This window comes from Gymnodraco acuticeps, unplaced genomic scaffold, assembly GCF_902827175.1.
Source record: "Gymnodraco acuticeps unplaced genomic scaffold, fGymAcu1.1, whole genome shotgun sequence".
Taxonomy (NCBI): Eukaryota; Metazoa; Chordata; class Actinopteri; order Perciformes; family Bathydraconidae; genus Gymnodraco; species Gymnodraco acuticeps.
The window spans coordinates 1,072,896-1,087,388 of record NW_022991642.1 but is presented as its reverse complement, the minus strand read 5'-3'; the positions used below and the strand labels follow the sequence as shown (position 1 = coordinate 1,087,388).

At 45.6% G+C, this 14,493-nt stretch overlaps 1 long non-coding RNA gene and 1 pseudogene across 1 annotated transcript; one reads left to right on the top strand and one right to left on the bottom strand.

The window, feature by feature from the left end:
* Window positions 1–14,493, bottom strand: part of LOC117534283 — an 865,641-nt pseudogene that overhangs the window by 346,665 nt on the left and 504,483 nt on the right.
* Window positions 6,377–14,397, top strand: LOC117534318. The gene is made up of 3 exons (XR_004567183.1): window positions 6,377–6,412; window positions 10,047–10,150; window positions 14,357–14,397. It is a non-coding gene; the product is annotated as an uncharacterized LOC117534318 (long non-coding RNA).

Here is a 14,493-nt window from a genome sequence, read left to right as displayed (position 1 = left end):
ATCATATGTTCGCCGAATTGACATGAAAGCACTAATAAATGTAGTTTCATCCACTTGAGTTTACCTCTACAAAAATAATCGATTTGTTTTTATATCACATCCCACGGGAGGAAATTCAGCAGCTCTCACTACCGATTTGTAATCCTAATGTAATCATGATCTTCACCACGATCATTTATGTTTATGTTCGCCGAATTGACATGAAAGCACTGACAAATATGAATATACTGTAGTCAACTTCATTAAAACGTTATTAACGTGCCTAAACTCAGTAATTCACAATTTCTACGCATGACAACACACTTTGTCCGTGTTTGGCTCTCTCGCCGCACAGTGAAGCGTTCCCGCATTGACGTCACTTCCGGCTTCTCCCAAAACTTCAAAATGAGTCGAAGGAATTTCCCCGCGATGTTCGAAATTATTGATATTTAACGGAACGGTATCGCTTTTTCTTTTTTAAACTGACGGTTCGAGATGACTAGTAGCCCAATATTTCATTGCACAACAGTTGTTGGGATGCTGTCACAGGCTCTTTAAATGCTTATGAATGGATGTTTAGCTACGTCAATAGAGGGTAACGGAATATGACGCCGCCAACCAATGGGAGAAGACTGGAAGAGAGTTTATAATCGGAGCTGAAACGTTTACAGTATACGGCCCCTCTCCCGACTGAACAAAACGTCAAAAATCCGTCTCTTAAATGTGTGTCAACCACAGACATTATTTCGAGCTATTTTCCAAAATCCTATGGCGAAATTGCATAGCTTTTTGGTCGAGGGAACCAGAAGGAACTTACTTCCGGGTTTTAGGACGCTTCACTACACCACTCTATTATGTAATAAGTACAGTACTTGAGTAAATCTACGTAATTACTTTACATCACTGAATTAAGCCATAGGCCTACCTCACCTCAACAGCTGCTTTAGCAACCTCTACTTCCAGTTTGGAATCGTGCACTCGCTCTCTGCCTATACCATTTTGGGTACAAAAGCGACACAAAGACAAAGACACAATGACTGGACCCATGTTTTCCTCCTGCTGCCGAAGCATCGTGGGATGCAGGCTCTGTGTGGAGGAGTGGAGGATAACATCTCCCCAATGCCTTAAGTCAGGGTTGCCAACTTTGGGTACCTGGCTGGAATGAGATTTTGATATCATGGGTTTAATTACACATATGCGCACGGAATTACTGCTATCGTGTCAGTAGCGGGACCTTAGCATATATATATATATATATAGGATATACAATATATACAAATACACAATATTGGACAGACTATAAAGGGCACACAGTTTCCTTCACTAATGAAAGTCAAACACATGTTTGTTTCCACTGTTTTATTGTGTGCCTGTCGCGATAAGCAATTCATTGATTTATCGGCTCCGGAGTATTTTTGTTGGGTAATCTATGGTAGGGCTAACCCATACAGTGGTGGGGCTCAAGTCAGTATTTGCAATGTAATTACATACACGCTATATCGCCCCCTTGACAGTGAAACGCCACGCGTGAGGTTTAGATTATTTCCCTATCTCAATCCAAATTGAACTGTATGAAATAAAAAGGCACATTTGTCTTGTAGTAAATAAAAAGGGCGACCTGGAGCCAATCCTGCTATTTTTCCACAGGTGAAAGAGTTGACGTGCTGAAAACCCAACCCCTGCACACATTCTGATACTCTCTTGAGAAGAAAAAGAAATAAATCTATTACTACACATTTAAAAAAATGAATGCCATTTTAGTTTGGTGTTACTTTGTTCTGAAAGCTGAACCTGCTGCTCCTCACAGAGAGAAGAGGGAAGAGGCTGTGTGAATTACTTTACATTGTGGATAAGGGTGGATAGCCCCCATTGTTCTGTGTGTCAAAATGAAAGACAGCCCACACACCTACCAATCATCAAACCGTGGGGTCTTATTTCATTACGTATCGATGTATCGATGTATATAGAGATGTACTACAGCAAAAGTATTCTCCGTCGGGACTTCCTGCAACAACACCTCGCCGTTATCTTGATTCTGATTGGCCAGAAGACATTATCAAAGATGTTCTATTGAGAAGACGATCACTACGTGACAACAGTTTTCAAAACCGTTTCTAGTCTTCGGTATTCTTGTTTTGGCGTGAGAATAGTTTGGGCAGCGTGAGAGCGTGAGATTGAGAGTGAAAGCCTGTGTCACACGCCAGATGCGTGAGAGTTGGCAACCCTGTGCTTAAGTGCAGGGATCAGGAGCCAGTGTATAGGTTGCTGGACTGTCTGCAGCACTGGATGCTTTAAGGGCCCTACCCTAAAGTGGACAGCAGTTCAGTCGTTTATTGTTAAGTTTATTGTTTATTGTTAAGTGGTGTGTGTTCAAATTCCAGATTCCATGATATCATACAAAAAATTATTGTTGTAGTTTTTTTTAGCTGTATGACTTGTTAATTGTTCATCTGCAATGTTTAATAAATGGAAAATTGTTTGAATGTGTGTCCATTGTATGTTTAATTATGTTTCTAAACACAGGCAAATAGCTACATACGTAAGGCAATACAATCAAACACTATTATTTTATCATCCACGCACCAACAGAACATTTGGAAATCAACCATTAATCAGAGGTTGTCGAAGTAATCAGATCTTGTACTTGAGTAAAAGTAGAAGTACTCAGATCTTGTACTGGAGTATAAGTAGAAGTAATCAGATCTTGTTCTTGAGTAAAAGTAGAAGTACAAGATCTGAAAGAGTCAGTGCCTCACCAGCCATGAACCTCACCGCACGTCACTGCTTTCAACGCTTCATACAGCGGCCGCATGATGTGTGCGGCCCGGGCGATGAAACAGTGGTAGAAGGTCACCATTCCCAGAAATTCACGGAGCGACCAGGCTGTGAGCGGGCGAGGAAAAGCCGCAACAGCCTCCACCTTCGCTGGCAGAGGTGCCGCACCGCCCTTGGTGACGCGGTGCCCCAGGAAATCAATGTCAGACAACCCGAACTGGCACTTTGCAGGATTGATGATTCGTGTTTGTTGAGCCGCGTGAAAAGGGATCGGAGGTGGGACAGGTGCTCTTGTACTTGAGTAAAAGTAGAAGTACTCAGATCTTGTACTTGAGTAAAAGTAGAAGTACTCAGATCTTGTACTTTAGTCAAAGTAGAAGTACCAGAGTGTAGGAATACTCTGTTACAGTAAAAGTCCTGCATTCAAAATGTTCCTCAAGTGAAAGTAGAAAAGTATTCTCGTCAAAAGACAGTAAAAGTAGTCATTTTGCAGATTGGTCCATTTCAGAACAATATATGATATGTTTTATAATGATTGATCATGAAAGTGTTCTCAAAGCTGGTAAAGGTGCAGCTGTTTGAATGACTTTGTATACTGCAGGGTAGCTGGTGGATTTACTCCAGGTGGAACTAAAGTCTGATTTAAGTGTTGATTACATTTCACATAATTAATCCAAATCTGTAAAGTTACTAAAGGTTTTAAATACATGGAGTGGAGTAAAAGTGGCTACGCTTTAAACTCTAAAATATAGTTACAGAAAGACAGACAGACATCGAGATAGAAAGACATCGAGACAGACATATACATAGAAAGACAGACATACGGACAGACTGTCTTCTGTACTTGTATGTATGAATATAATAATATACGTATATTTGTAACGCAGTCTAAAGGCAAATACGTAGAACCTTTATTTTGAAGAGTACAGCGCAAGCATAGGGCACACTAGCCAATCAGAAGCAAGGAGGCGCTGGAGACACACCCACTTATGGAAACGAAACATTGAGTGCTATACTTGTTTTAACAGTAAGAACAGAAAAACGAAAAAACGAGCTGAATTTCCGTTTTTTCGTTTTGGGGCAAAATTGAAAAACCAAAAAACGACCCGTTTCTGCTTTTTTTGTTATTTCAATTAGAACGAAAAAACAAACGGTTAAAACGTACCTTCGTCAACCTGGCATTCCATAAGAAAGTGACTAATATATAAACCAAATGTAATATTGGATCAAATACTACACCCAATGGACAGACACAGAATAAAAATCCGTCACTAGATGTCGCTCATTGTACCAATACGGTTTATATAATAACATTATTATTATAGTAAAAGGGCTCGCTTTGGCAAAATCCTGATCCATAAATAATAACAGGTAAGCATCATGTGTGGTGCTATCTGTAGTTGTCTTATTTTTTGTCGATTTCATCTTGTTTTCACAGAGCTGTGGAAATGAATTTCCCCCTGGGGACAATAAATCTAATCTAAACTAATGTAATATTCAATCCCACACTTGGCGATTGAGAACATACATTCGTAATTTACCTTGTTTAAATCACTTTTGTTCTAATACTATGGATTTAGTTGACACTACTAGCCGACTTTCTTTTGTCCAATATTTTGCGGGAAGGTACATTGAATTAGAAGCTTCTTATTATACATCCATGGGTAGAAGAAGAAGTATTAGAAAAAGAAATACACTAACGCTACAAACAGGCACAACACTGTTACTCTGTTTTTACTGACATGTAACATTTTATTTCACCTTGCTCTATGTTTTTTTACGCACATTCCGAAAATGGGGACTTTGCCCGGAAAACAGGGACGTTTTGGTCCCCCATCCGACTGTGTTTACAGATAAGCACACATGCTAACATTAATTAAGACTACAAGCTCACTTGGGGTTGAGGCTTGTTTACACGTTGCTTGACTGCCTGCCCACATATCTGATCTAAATATAGTAACGTGTGTTGGGGAAAATAATTATTTAAAGTTATTTAATAATTGTGACATTTATGTAACTTTTCGATGGCTGAATGATGCTCAAAGTGAGGGGGCAAATAAAACAACTTAGGGGGAAATGCCCCCTTTTGCCCCCTCGTGGCGCCAGGCCAGAGTCTTTCAAAGACGGCGAAGTTGTGAAAGAAGCATTCCTGGAGGCTGCCGACATGCTTTTTGGGGACAGTAAAAATAACAGTAGCATTTCAACAGGTTTTTGATATAATAAAAACTCAAGTTAGATACCGTTATTAATCAGCTGTAAGTTTTTGTTTGTTTGAACTTATTCATTATAATTATTGTACAAAATGGTAAAAGATAAAGATAAAGGTTATAGTCTATTATCAATTCAGGTTAAGTTAAGAAACTAGTGTTGCTTGCATCCTATTTTAAAAAGGCATTTATTTGTATACTCTACTAAATGAAACAAAAAAAGTGTTTGATTCTATTAATTTTGTCTTTTTTATTGCACGTTGGCAGCAGATTCCTGTGTAGCTTCAGATCTGAGTTGTCTTATTAGTAAGCCTAATTTATACTTTTGTAGCAACACTACTCAGTTTTACACAAGTAGAAGTGTGTATTTACCTGGTAGTAGGCTGTCAGTAATGGCTACGCCTGGACGCTTGGACTGGTAGATCTCGGCAGACTGGCAACTTTAAAAGTAGCTCTCGGTTCAAAAAAGGTTGGGCACCCCTGATCTAAGACAACATTTGTGAAGCGGATAAGATGAACTCAGCGTACAAGACACATCAATCCTGTGATGTCTGGTCATAATCCAGGCTCTATGTTCACATAGAGAAGGATATCACAGTGTTTTGGGGCCTATGTCGGTTAAAAGCCAGCAGAAGGGTGTATTAGTCTGGGAAATAACTCATAATAAAGTTGTACATTAACAAGAAAGAAACTGTTATAGTGTTTGAAGCTTGTTCTTCCCCAGCTCTCCTACGTGATGTCCGGCTGGCGTTACTTCGTCTGCCCGGTGGAGTTCAACAACGACTCCAACCGGTTCCAGGTGGACTGCGAGCCGTTGGAGCTTTTCCAGCTGCAGGACTACACCCTGCCCTCCGTTCTGGAGTCCTTCACCGGATGGGTAAGACTCTCCTGGCCTTCATCTGTCCTTCCTGTTTTCTGGCATCACAAGTCATATAAACATGAATGTAACTATGAAACAATAAAATCACTATATTGCAAATCCAGTATGCCAAAAAACAAGAGGGATCTGTAATATTTGCAGAATCATGTATTTGTGTCGCAACACTTGTTGTCAGCTATGTTATTTAGTTTTAATCCTGTGTTACTCATTAATTCAAGTTCAAATATATCTAAATGTTGTTTCTAGAGCACACATTAACTGAACCGAAGTCCTGTTTAACACCAGGTTTTTTTTATCATATGTTTCAACCTCATTATATTTTTCTCAGACAGGTTTGATTTTGATACTAAAAGCCTCGGGATGCAAGTCCTATTTTAGCAAAATAACTAGTTTAGTTTGATTGAACTGCTGGTCTCTGCTTCAGTCTGACACATGTTCCTTGTCACCGCAGACCACGGTGCGTCTGTATCCGTTCCAGATCCACAGCATCGCTCTCTCCTCCTTCGCCTCCATCATGGGACCCTTCGGAGGATTCTTCGCCAGTGGCTTCAAGAGAGCCTTCAAGATCAATGTAGGGATTTCTGATGTGACGGCCCCAGAGCCTGTGTGCAAGGTGTGTTACAGGTCTTACGGTGGGGTGGAGCTGAAGAGGCCAATCAGCGCGATCGCGGACACCTGGCCGGCGCCGAGGTGCTATTAAGCCCAGCTGCCCGGAGTCACATGGCTGCCCTGACTCTCTCCAAGCCGGCCACAGGAGGAGTAACACGGCGATCCTCTCCCCTCGTCCATCCATCTTGTACTTTATATTGAACAACCGCAATAAATGTGCCGTGGTTTTTGGAAACTCGTGTACGTCTTGTCATCTTTCCGTTGTGGCCGACGAGCCGGTCATAACAACTGGGGGCTCGTCTATCGTGAACTTGAGTATGAACCGGGAGTTGGTTGGATTGTTTTGGCGTTAGCTGTGCCTGAATTAGCCTGTGTTCATGGCTAGTTGGTAGCCTGAGTTTTTTTTTTGAGGGGATTCCCTCTGAGGACAGTGATGTATGTGGCCTTATATGGTGTTGTGGATGCACTCTACGGGTGCCTAGGCGTTATTTTGGAACGCGGATGGTCCCAGGTTTGTGGGATTTGATGAGATGTGTTTTTGTCCGATAGCGGTGATCTGTTCTCTTAAATATTCGCTGAAAAATAGGAGGTAGTGGTCCCGCCTGTGTATACAATACCTGTAGGAGTGTTTCCCCTGGTGGGTTCAAGAGGCGTTTCCCCTTTGGGTTTCGTCCGGGGGGGCTTTGATAGTGTTGAGGTACGGCGGTTAGAGCTTCACTTTCCCTTTTCCCTTAACTTGCTCGGGAGCACTTCCGTGGTTCAGGGGGGTTGCCGATTACCTGGTCGCCTCTCTCGGTCCAGCGGGCTTTAAGTGCATAAGTACCCACCGTTACGCCTCATGAAGACTAGGGGGGGAGTTATGTAGTAAGTTTGTGATTAAGAAGTCAGCTAGCGGGGCTGCTCATTCCTACTGTGTGCACAGGTGGGCTAAGAAATTGCATTTCCTCTGTGTAAATAGATATTATTGGGTAAATATCGGTAAATATGGAGGATATTGTGGGGGCGTTTGTGGCTGCAACTTCTGAAGGTTTCTTGGATCAATTGGTGAACATAGCTCAGTATTATGGGTTTGAAGTTGGCGATAAAAGAGTGAAATTGTCGGTGAAAGCCATTTTGAGGGCTTGTTTGTTGAAAAGTAAAGTGTTTGATACTCCTGTCCCCGGGCGCACAAAATAAATGGCGGGTCAAAGTGCGGTTTTGAGTTTTCGAGCAACAGAAGGAGTTACTCAGATTACGCTTAGAGTTGGAGACGGAAAAGGAGTTGGCCGTGGAGAAGATGCGACAGGGCATTGAGCTGGAAAGAGCGGTGTCCTTGGAGAAATTGAGGCAGGAAACTGAGCAGGCTAAGTTGGAGTTTCAGAGGGAGAAACTGGAATTAATTAGAGAGGGCAAAGTAGCGGCTGATGTCCTGTTTCCTGATTATTCAGCGAGTCAAAGCGGGGCCCCAGGGAGGTCAGTGGATGACTTAAATGATTTGAAGTTGGTTCCGAGGTTTAATGAGAAGGATCCGGATTTTTTTTTTTCAATGTTTGAACTTCTCGCAGGTGTAATGAGGTGGTCTGAGGCCACTCGCGTGTTATTGTTACAGTGTGTGTTAACCGGGAGGGCTCAGGAGGCTTATTCATCTTTAAGTGGCAGTGACTATTTGCGCTATGATTTAGTTAAATCTGCCGTTCTCAGGGCTTACGAGCTGGTGCCTGAAGCTTATCGTCAGCGGTTTAGGAATTGGAAGAGAGGTGATAAATCTCACCTTGAGTTTGCTCGGGATATTTCCACCCATTTCGATCGCTGGTGTGCGGCAACTGACGTTGATTCTCACGGGACGTTGAGGGATCTCGTTATTTTGGAGCAATTCAAAAATTCTGTACCGGAGCACATTGCAGTGTATATCAGTGAGCACGCAGTCAGGACAACTGCTGAAGCTGCTGCATTAGCAGATGACTGTGTTTTAACACACGTTAAGGGAGATGCTGCCGTACAAAGCAGTCACGGTGGAAATTCCTTGGGTGTGGGAGCGTGGTCTGGTCTTCCAGTGAGACCTGCTGGGCAGGACAGTGGGTATGGACGTGGTGCACGTGAGCCTGACAATGTGTGTCATTACTGTCATGAGCAAGGGCACTGGAGAAAAGACTGCAATGCATTTAGGGCTAAAGCTGAGCAGGAAGGGACTAGTGGTAGTCCCAGGCCAGCAATGTTCGTGGCACCTGTCGCTGAGCAGGTGACTGGGCCTTTAGACGGTGAGTTGAAACCACAGAGGTCTAGCCCAGAACTACAGTCTTATTTGCCTTTCATGACTGAGGGGTTTGTTTCTCTGGTGGGGAACGATGAGAAGGTGCGGGTAAGACACTGGATCATTTGATTCGTTCATTTTGGCATCTGCCTTACCATTTTCAGAGGACACATACATGGGGTTGTTCATTCCGACACTTGGAATCAGATTAAATGTTCTTCGGGTGACTCTCCATTAAATGATGCTGTGTTCGGATCTGTTTGAGGGTGAAGTAGCGGTTGACGTGCGGCCCGCTCTGCCCATAGATGGGGTCACGATGATACTTGGTAACGACATTGCAGGTAGTCGTGTGTGGGCTGATGGGGCACCTCCTGCTATTATGGCGCCAGTGACCCTGGTTAGTATTAAGCCAGACAAGAGCGAAACTGAGTACCCTGACGTGTTTAAAGCATGCGCTGTGACACGGGGAATGAAACGTGGGCAGACAGAGGTCATGAGCACAGCTGAAATCGATGAGGCCTCACCGCAGCATGGGGTGACGTGTCTCGAGATTCCCTGGTCGGTTTCTCACGCTGAGCTGGTGGAGGAACAGCGTCCTGATGCATCTCTGGAGGGTCTAAGGGAGAGTGTTCTTCATGGTGGTGAGGTGAGAGGTCGTGCTCAGGGGTATTCACTTCAGGAGAGTGTTGCGTATTTTGCTGGCAAACCGGTTTACCAGGTCGGGGTGTCTTCCAGGTTCCGGAGCATGGCGGGAAAGAAAAAAAAGAAGAAAAAAAAAAAAAAGGGAAGAAAAATTTAACGCGTTATAGTTAGCTGAACTAGTCAGTGACTTGTTTGTTTTTCTTCGTTGTTGTGGGCGCCATGTTCTTTGTGGGGTGTTTCCGTTTGTGTGTAGGCACCAGGGTTCCGATGGGGACCCTGATTTTATGGGGGGGGCTGTGACGGCCCCAGAGCCTGTGTGCAAGGTGTGTTACAGGTCTTATGGTGGGGTGGAGCTGAAGAGGCCAATCAGAGCAATCGCGGACACCTGGCCGGCGCCAAGGTGCTATTAAGCCCAGCTGCCCCGAGTCAAATGGCGGCCCTGACTTTCTCCAAGCCGGCCGCAGGAGGAGTAACACGGCGATCCTCTCCCTTCGTCCATCCATCTTGTACTTTATATTGAACAACCGCAATAAATGTGCCGTGGTTTTTGGAAACTCGTGTACGTCTTGTCATCTTTCCGTTGTGGCCTACGAGCCGGTCATAACACTGACACGTTTGTTTACTTAATAATCCAACCATCCCTTTAATGTCTGTTGTCTTTGCTCCATGTATATTATATTCATAGCAGCAGTCTGATCAGATGTACTGTTGTTTGTTCTTCCAGGATTTTGCCAACACGATCCCGGGTCACGGTGGCATTATGGACCAGTTCGACTGCCAGTACCTCATTGCTACATTTGTTAACGTCTACATTGCCAGCTTCATCAGGTAAACACACAGCTATGGCTTGTTCATATGTTTTATAACCTAATTAGCAATGTACAGTGACTGTGAAGGAATTCATCATCAAAGTTAGAGGTTATTTATTTTATTTCCGACTGTTAGAGAAAGTATTTTATTTCTTGAAGAAAACAAACTGTTGCTTGAACATTCAATTAGCTAGCTTGCTAATAACCATTAAAGAGTTATCTCCGTCTCTTGAGTTGTTGTATGTCTTCCTCTGACACTGAATAAATAAACAAACATGAAACTAAAGTGGGGCGGGTGTGGGGATACTCACAAGTCCCCAGTTGGGTGCTTCGTTGTTGGAGTTTACCCCAGTGGACGAGAGGGTCGCCTCCCTACGCCTGCGGGTTATGGGGGGGAAAACTCTGACTGTGTGTGCTTATGCACCAAACAGCAGTTCAGAGTATACAGCCTTCTTGGAGACCCTGGAAAGAGTCCTGTATGGGGCTCCTGAAGGGGACTCTTTAATCTTGCTGGGAGACTTCAACGCACATGTGGGCAATGATGGAGACACTTGGAGGGGCGTGATTGGGAGGAACGGCCCCCCTGATCTGAACCGGAGTGGTGGTTTGTTACTGGACTTCTGTGCTAGTCATGGATTGGCCATAACAAACACCATGTTCGAACATAAGAATGCTCATAAGTGTACGTGGTACCAGAGCACCCTAGGCAGAAGGTCCATGATCGATTTCGTTATTGTATCATCGGACCTGAGGCCCTATGTTTTGGACACTCGGGTAAAGAGAGGGGCGGAGTTGTCAACTGATCACCATCTGGTGGTGAGTTGGGTCGAGTGGCGGGGGAAGCCTCTGGATAGACCTGGTAAGCCCAAACGTGTAGTTCGGGTGAACTGGGAACGTCTGGAGGAGGCCCAAGTTCAGGAGGCCTTCAACTCACACCTCCGGCGGACCTTTCGGGCATTCCTGTGGAGGTTGGGGCCATTGAACCAGAGTGGTCGGTGTTCAAAGCCTCTATTGCCGAAGCCGCGGCGGAGAGCTGTGGTCTCAAGGTCCTAGGTGCCTCAAGGGGCGGTAACCCTCAAACCTCCTGGTGGACACCGGTGGTCAGGGAAGCCATCCGACTGAAGAAGGAGGCCTTCAGGGATTTGTTATCCCGGGGGACTCCCGAGGCAGTTGCAAGGTATGGACAGGCCCGAAGGGCAGCAGCCTCATCCGTGGCCGAGGCAAAGCAGCGGGTGTGGGAGAAGTTTGGAGAAGACATGGAGAAGGACTTTCGGGCGGCAAGTTGTTCTGGAAAACTGTCCGACACCTCAGGAGGGGGAAGCAGGGAAACATCCAAGCTGTGTACAGTAAGGATGGGACGTTGTTGACCTCAACTGATGGAGTGTTAGGGCGTTGGAAGGAACACTTTGAGGAACTCCTGAACCCAACAACTCCGCCCTCTATGTTAGAGGCAGAGCTGGAGTATGACGGGGGATCAACACCAATCTCCCGGGGGGAGGTCACTGAGGTCCTCAAACAACTCCTTATACCTCATTCACACCAACGGTGTTTTCAGGGCCGGTTCGGAGCTGGAGCTTGAAAAGCACCGGGTTTTCCTCTTCACACCGCAGCGGAGCAGCCTCTTAGCTCCGGAATCCGGTTAGTTTCAAGCACCAAAAAATTGTCCGGCCAGAGCAAAAGCACCACATACGTCACGCTTACGTCGAGGCGGGGGCAGGGGCAGAGACAGATCAACTCCTGAACAACAACAAAAAGCCGGCGTTGTATCCAGTTTGTACACAACGATGGAGAAACTTAACAAGCAGCAGGGGTCCACTGAAGAGACCAGCTACCTACTGGGAATCTGGTCTTCCGAAGAGGTACAGAGGAAGCTGGAGCACAATCGGCCATTGTTGTTGTTGTCGGTGTCAGCTGTGAGGGGTTTCTGCGTGGTTTGGCTTTATGAAGCAGGCACGCAAACGAATGCGTCATGACGCAAACGGTTGCGTCATGACGCAATGACGCAGCACCAGTCGGTGTGAAAAGGCGGTGGGCGGTGTGAAAAGAGCCTCCGCTAAACCGAAGAACCGGTTCTGAACCTGAAAAGCTCTAGCACGGAGCTTGAACCGGAGTTGCGTTGGTGTGAATGAGGTAACAGTGGCAAAGCCCCGGGGGTGGATGAGATCCACTCCAGAAATGCTGAAGGCTCTGGGTGTTGAGGGACTGTCATGGTTGACACGTCTCATCAACATTGCGTGGAAGTCGGAAACAGTACCGAAGGAGTGGCAGACTGGGATGGTGGTTCCCCTTTTTAAAAAGGGGGATCAGAGGGTGTGTGCCAATTACAGAGGCATCACACTACTCAGCCTCCCCGGGAAAGTTTACTCTAAGGTACTCGAAAGGAGGGTCAGGCCGATTGTCGAACCTCAGATTGAGGAGGAACAATGCGGATTCCGTCCTGGTCGTGGAACGATGGATCAGCTTTTTACTCTCGCAAGGATCCTGGAGGGGGCCTGGGAGTACGCTTATCCGGTCTACATGTGTTTTGTAGACTTGGAGAAGGCGTATGACCGAGTTCCCAGGGAGTTACTGTGGGAGGTGCTGCGGGAGTATGGGGTGAGGGGGTCTCTACTCAGGGCCATCCAATCTCTGTACTCCCAAAGCGAGAGCTGTATCCGGGTCCTCTGCAGTAAGTCGGACCCATTTCCGGTGAGGGTTGGCCTCCGCCAGGGCTGCGCTTTGTCACCAATCCTGTTTGTAATATACATGGATCGGATTTCGAGGCGTAGTCATGGGGGAGGGGGTCTGCAGTTCGGTGGACTAAGGATTGCACCACTGCTTTTTGCAGATGATGTGGTTCTGATGGCTTCATCGGTCTGCGACCTTCAGCACTCACTGGATCGGTTCGCAACCGAGTGTGAAGCGGCTGGGATGAGGATCAGCACCTCCAAATCTGAGGCCATGGTTCTCAGCAGGAAACCGATGGACTGTCCACTCCAAGTAGGGAATGAGTCCTTACCCCAAGTGAAGGAGTTCAAGTATCTCGGGGTCTTGTTCTTGAGTGAGGGAACAATGGAGCGTGAGATGGGCCGGAAAATCGGAGCAGCGGGAGCGGTACTGCAGTCGCTTTACCGCACCGTTGTGACGAAAAGGGAGCTGAGCCAGAAGGCAAAGCTCTCTGTCTACCGGGCCATTTTAGTTCCTACCCTCACCTATGGTCATGAAGGATGGGTCATGACCGAAAGAACGAGATCGCGGATACAAGCGGCCGAGATGGGTTTTCTCCGCAGGGTGGCTGGTGTCTCCCTTAGGGATAAGGTGAGAAGTTCGGTCATCCGGGAGGGACTCGGAGTTGAGCCGCTCCTTCTTCGCGTCGAAAGGAGCCAGTTGAGGTGGTTCGGGCACCTAGTTAGGATGCCACCTGGGCGCCTCCCTAGGGAGGTGTTCCAGGCACGTCCAGCTGGGAAGAGACCAAGGGGTAGACCTAGGACCAGGTGGAGGGATTATATCTCTTCGCTGGTCTGGGAGCGCCTTGGGATCCCCCAGTCAAAGCTGGTTGATGACGACAGGGAAAAGAAAGTTTGGGGCTCTCTGCTGGAACTGCTACCCCCGCGACCCGACCATGGATAAGCGGGAGAAGATGGATGGATGGAAACTAAAGTATGCAAACTGAATTTAGTTGGAGACTTTTCATTATTGGTCAATATCGCTGAAGGGTGCCTTTGAGACTTCATGATTACTGAAAACAAATATTTTAAATGTAACTTCATATTGAGTTCACTATGTAGATCAGACTGTAAAAATGCAATGTAGTCACTTTCTATAAACGAACTCAAAGCAGATAAAGCACGTGGTTCCAGCTTGAACCCTCAGAAAAGGAACCCTCAAATGTAACATGTTCATATTTTTTGTTTCAAATGCTTTCATTGAGAAGAAGCATACAAGTATTAACAATGGTACATACTTCTTTTCAACATAGAAGACAAACAGAACAGCCAACAAGATATAACAAAGACAGAACATAGCATGACAGGAATACTATACTCAATGACATACATAGTCATAGTGGGAAAGAACATACAAAATAGTATATATAATACAAATAAATAAATAAACTTAAAGGTTATGTTCCTATTTTTCGTATTTATTCTTCTACCACCCATCAATTTATTTGGGATCGATGGTGAGATTTGATGGTTCTAATCTTAGTAATTTCCCTCCCTAATTATCTCCCCTCTCCTCTCAGGGGCCCGAACCCCAGCAAGGTGATCCAGCAGCTCCTGGCGCTGAACATCGACCAGCAGCTCCACATCTTCAACTCCCTGAAGGCTCACCTGACGGAGAAGGGTTGTATTACCACTGTTGGTCAGATAGAATATAATT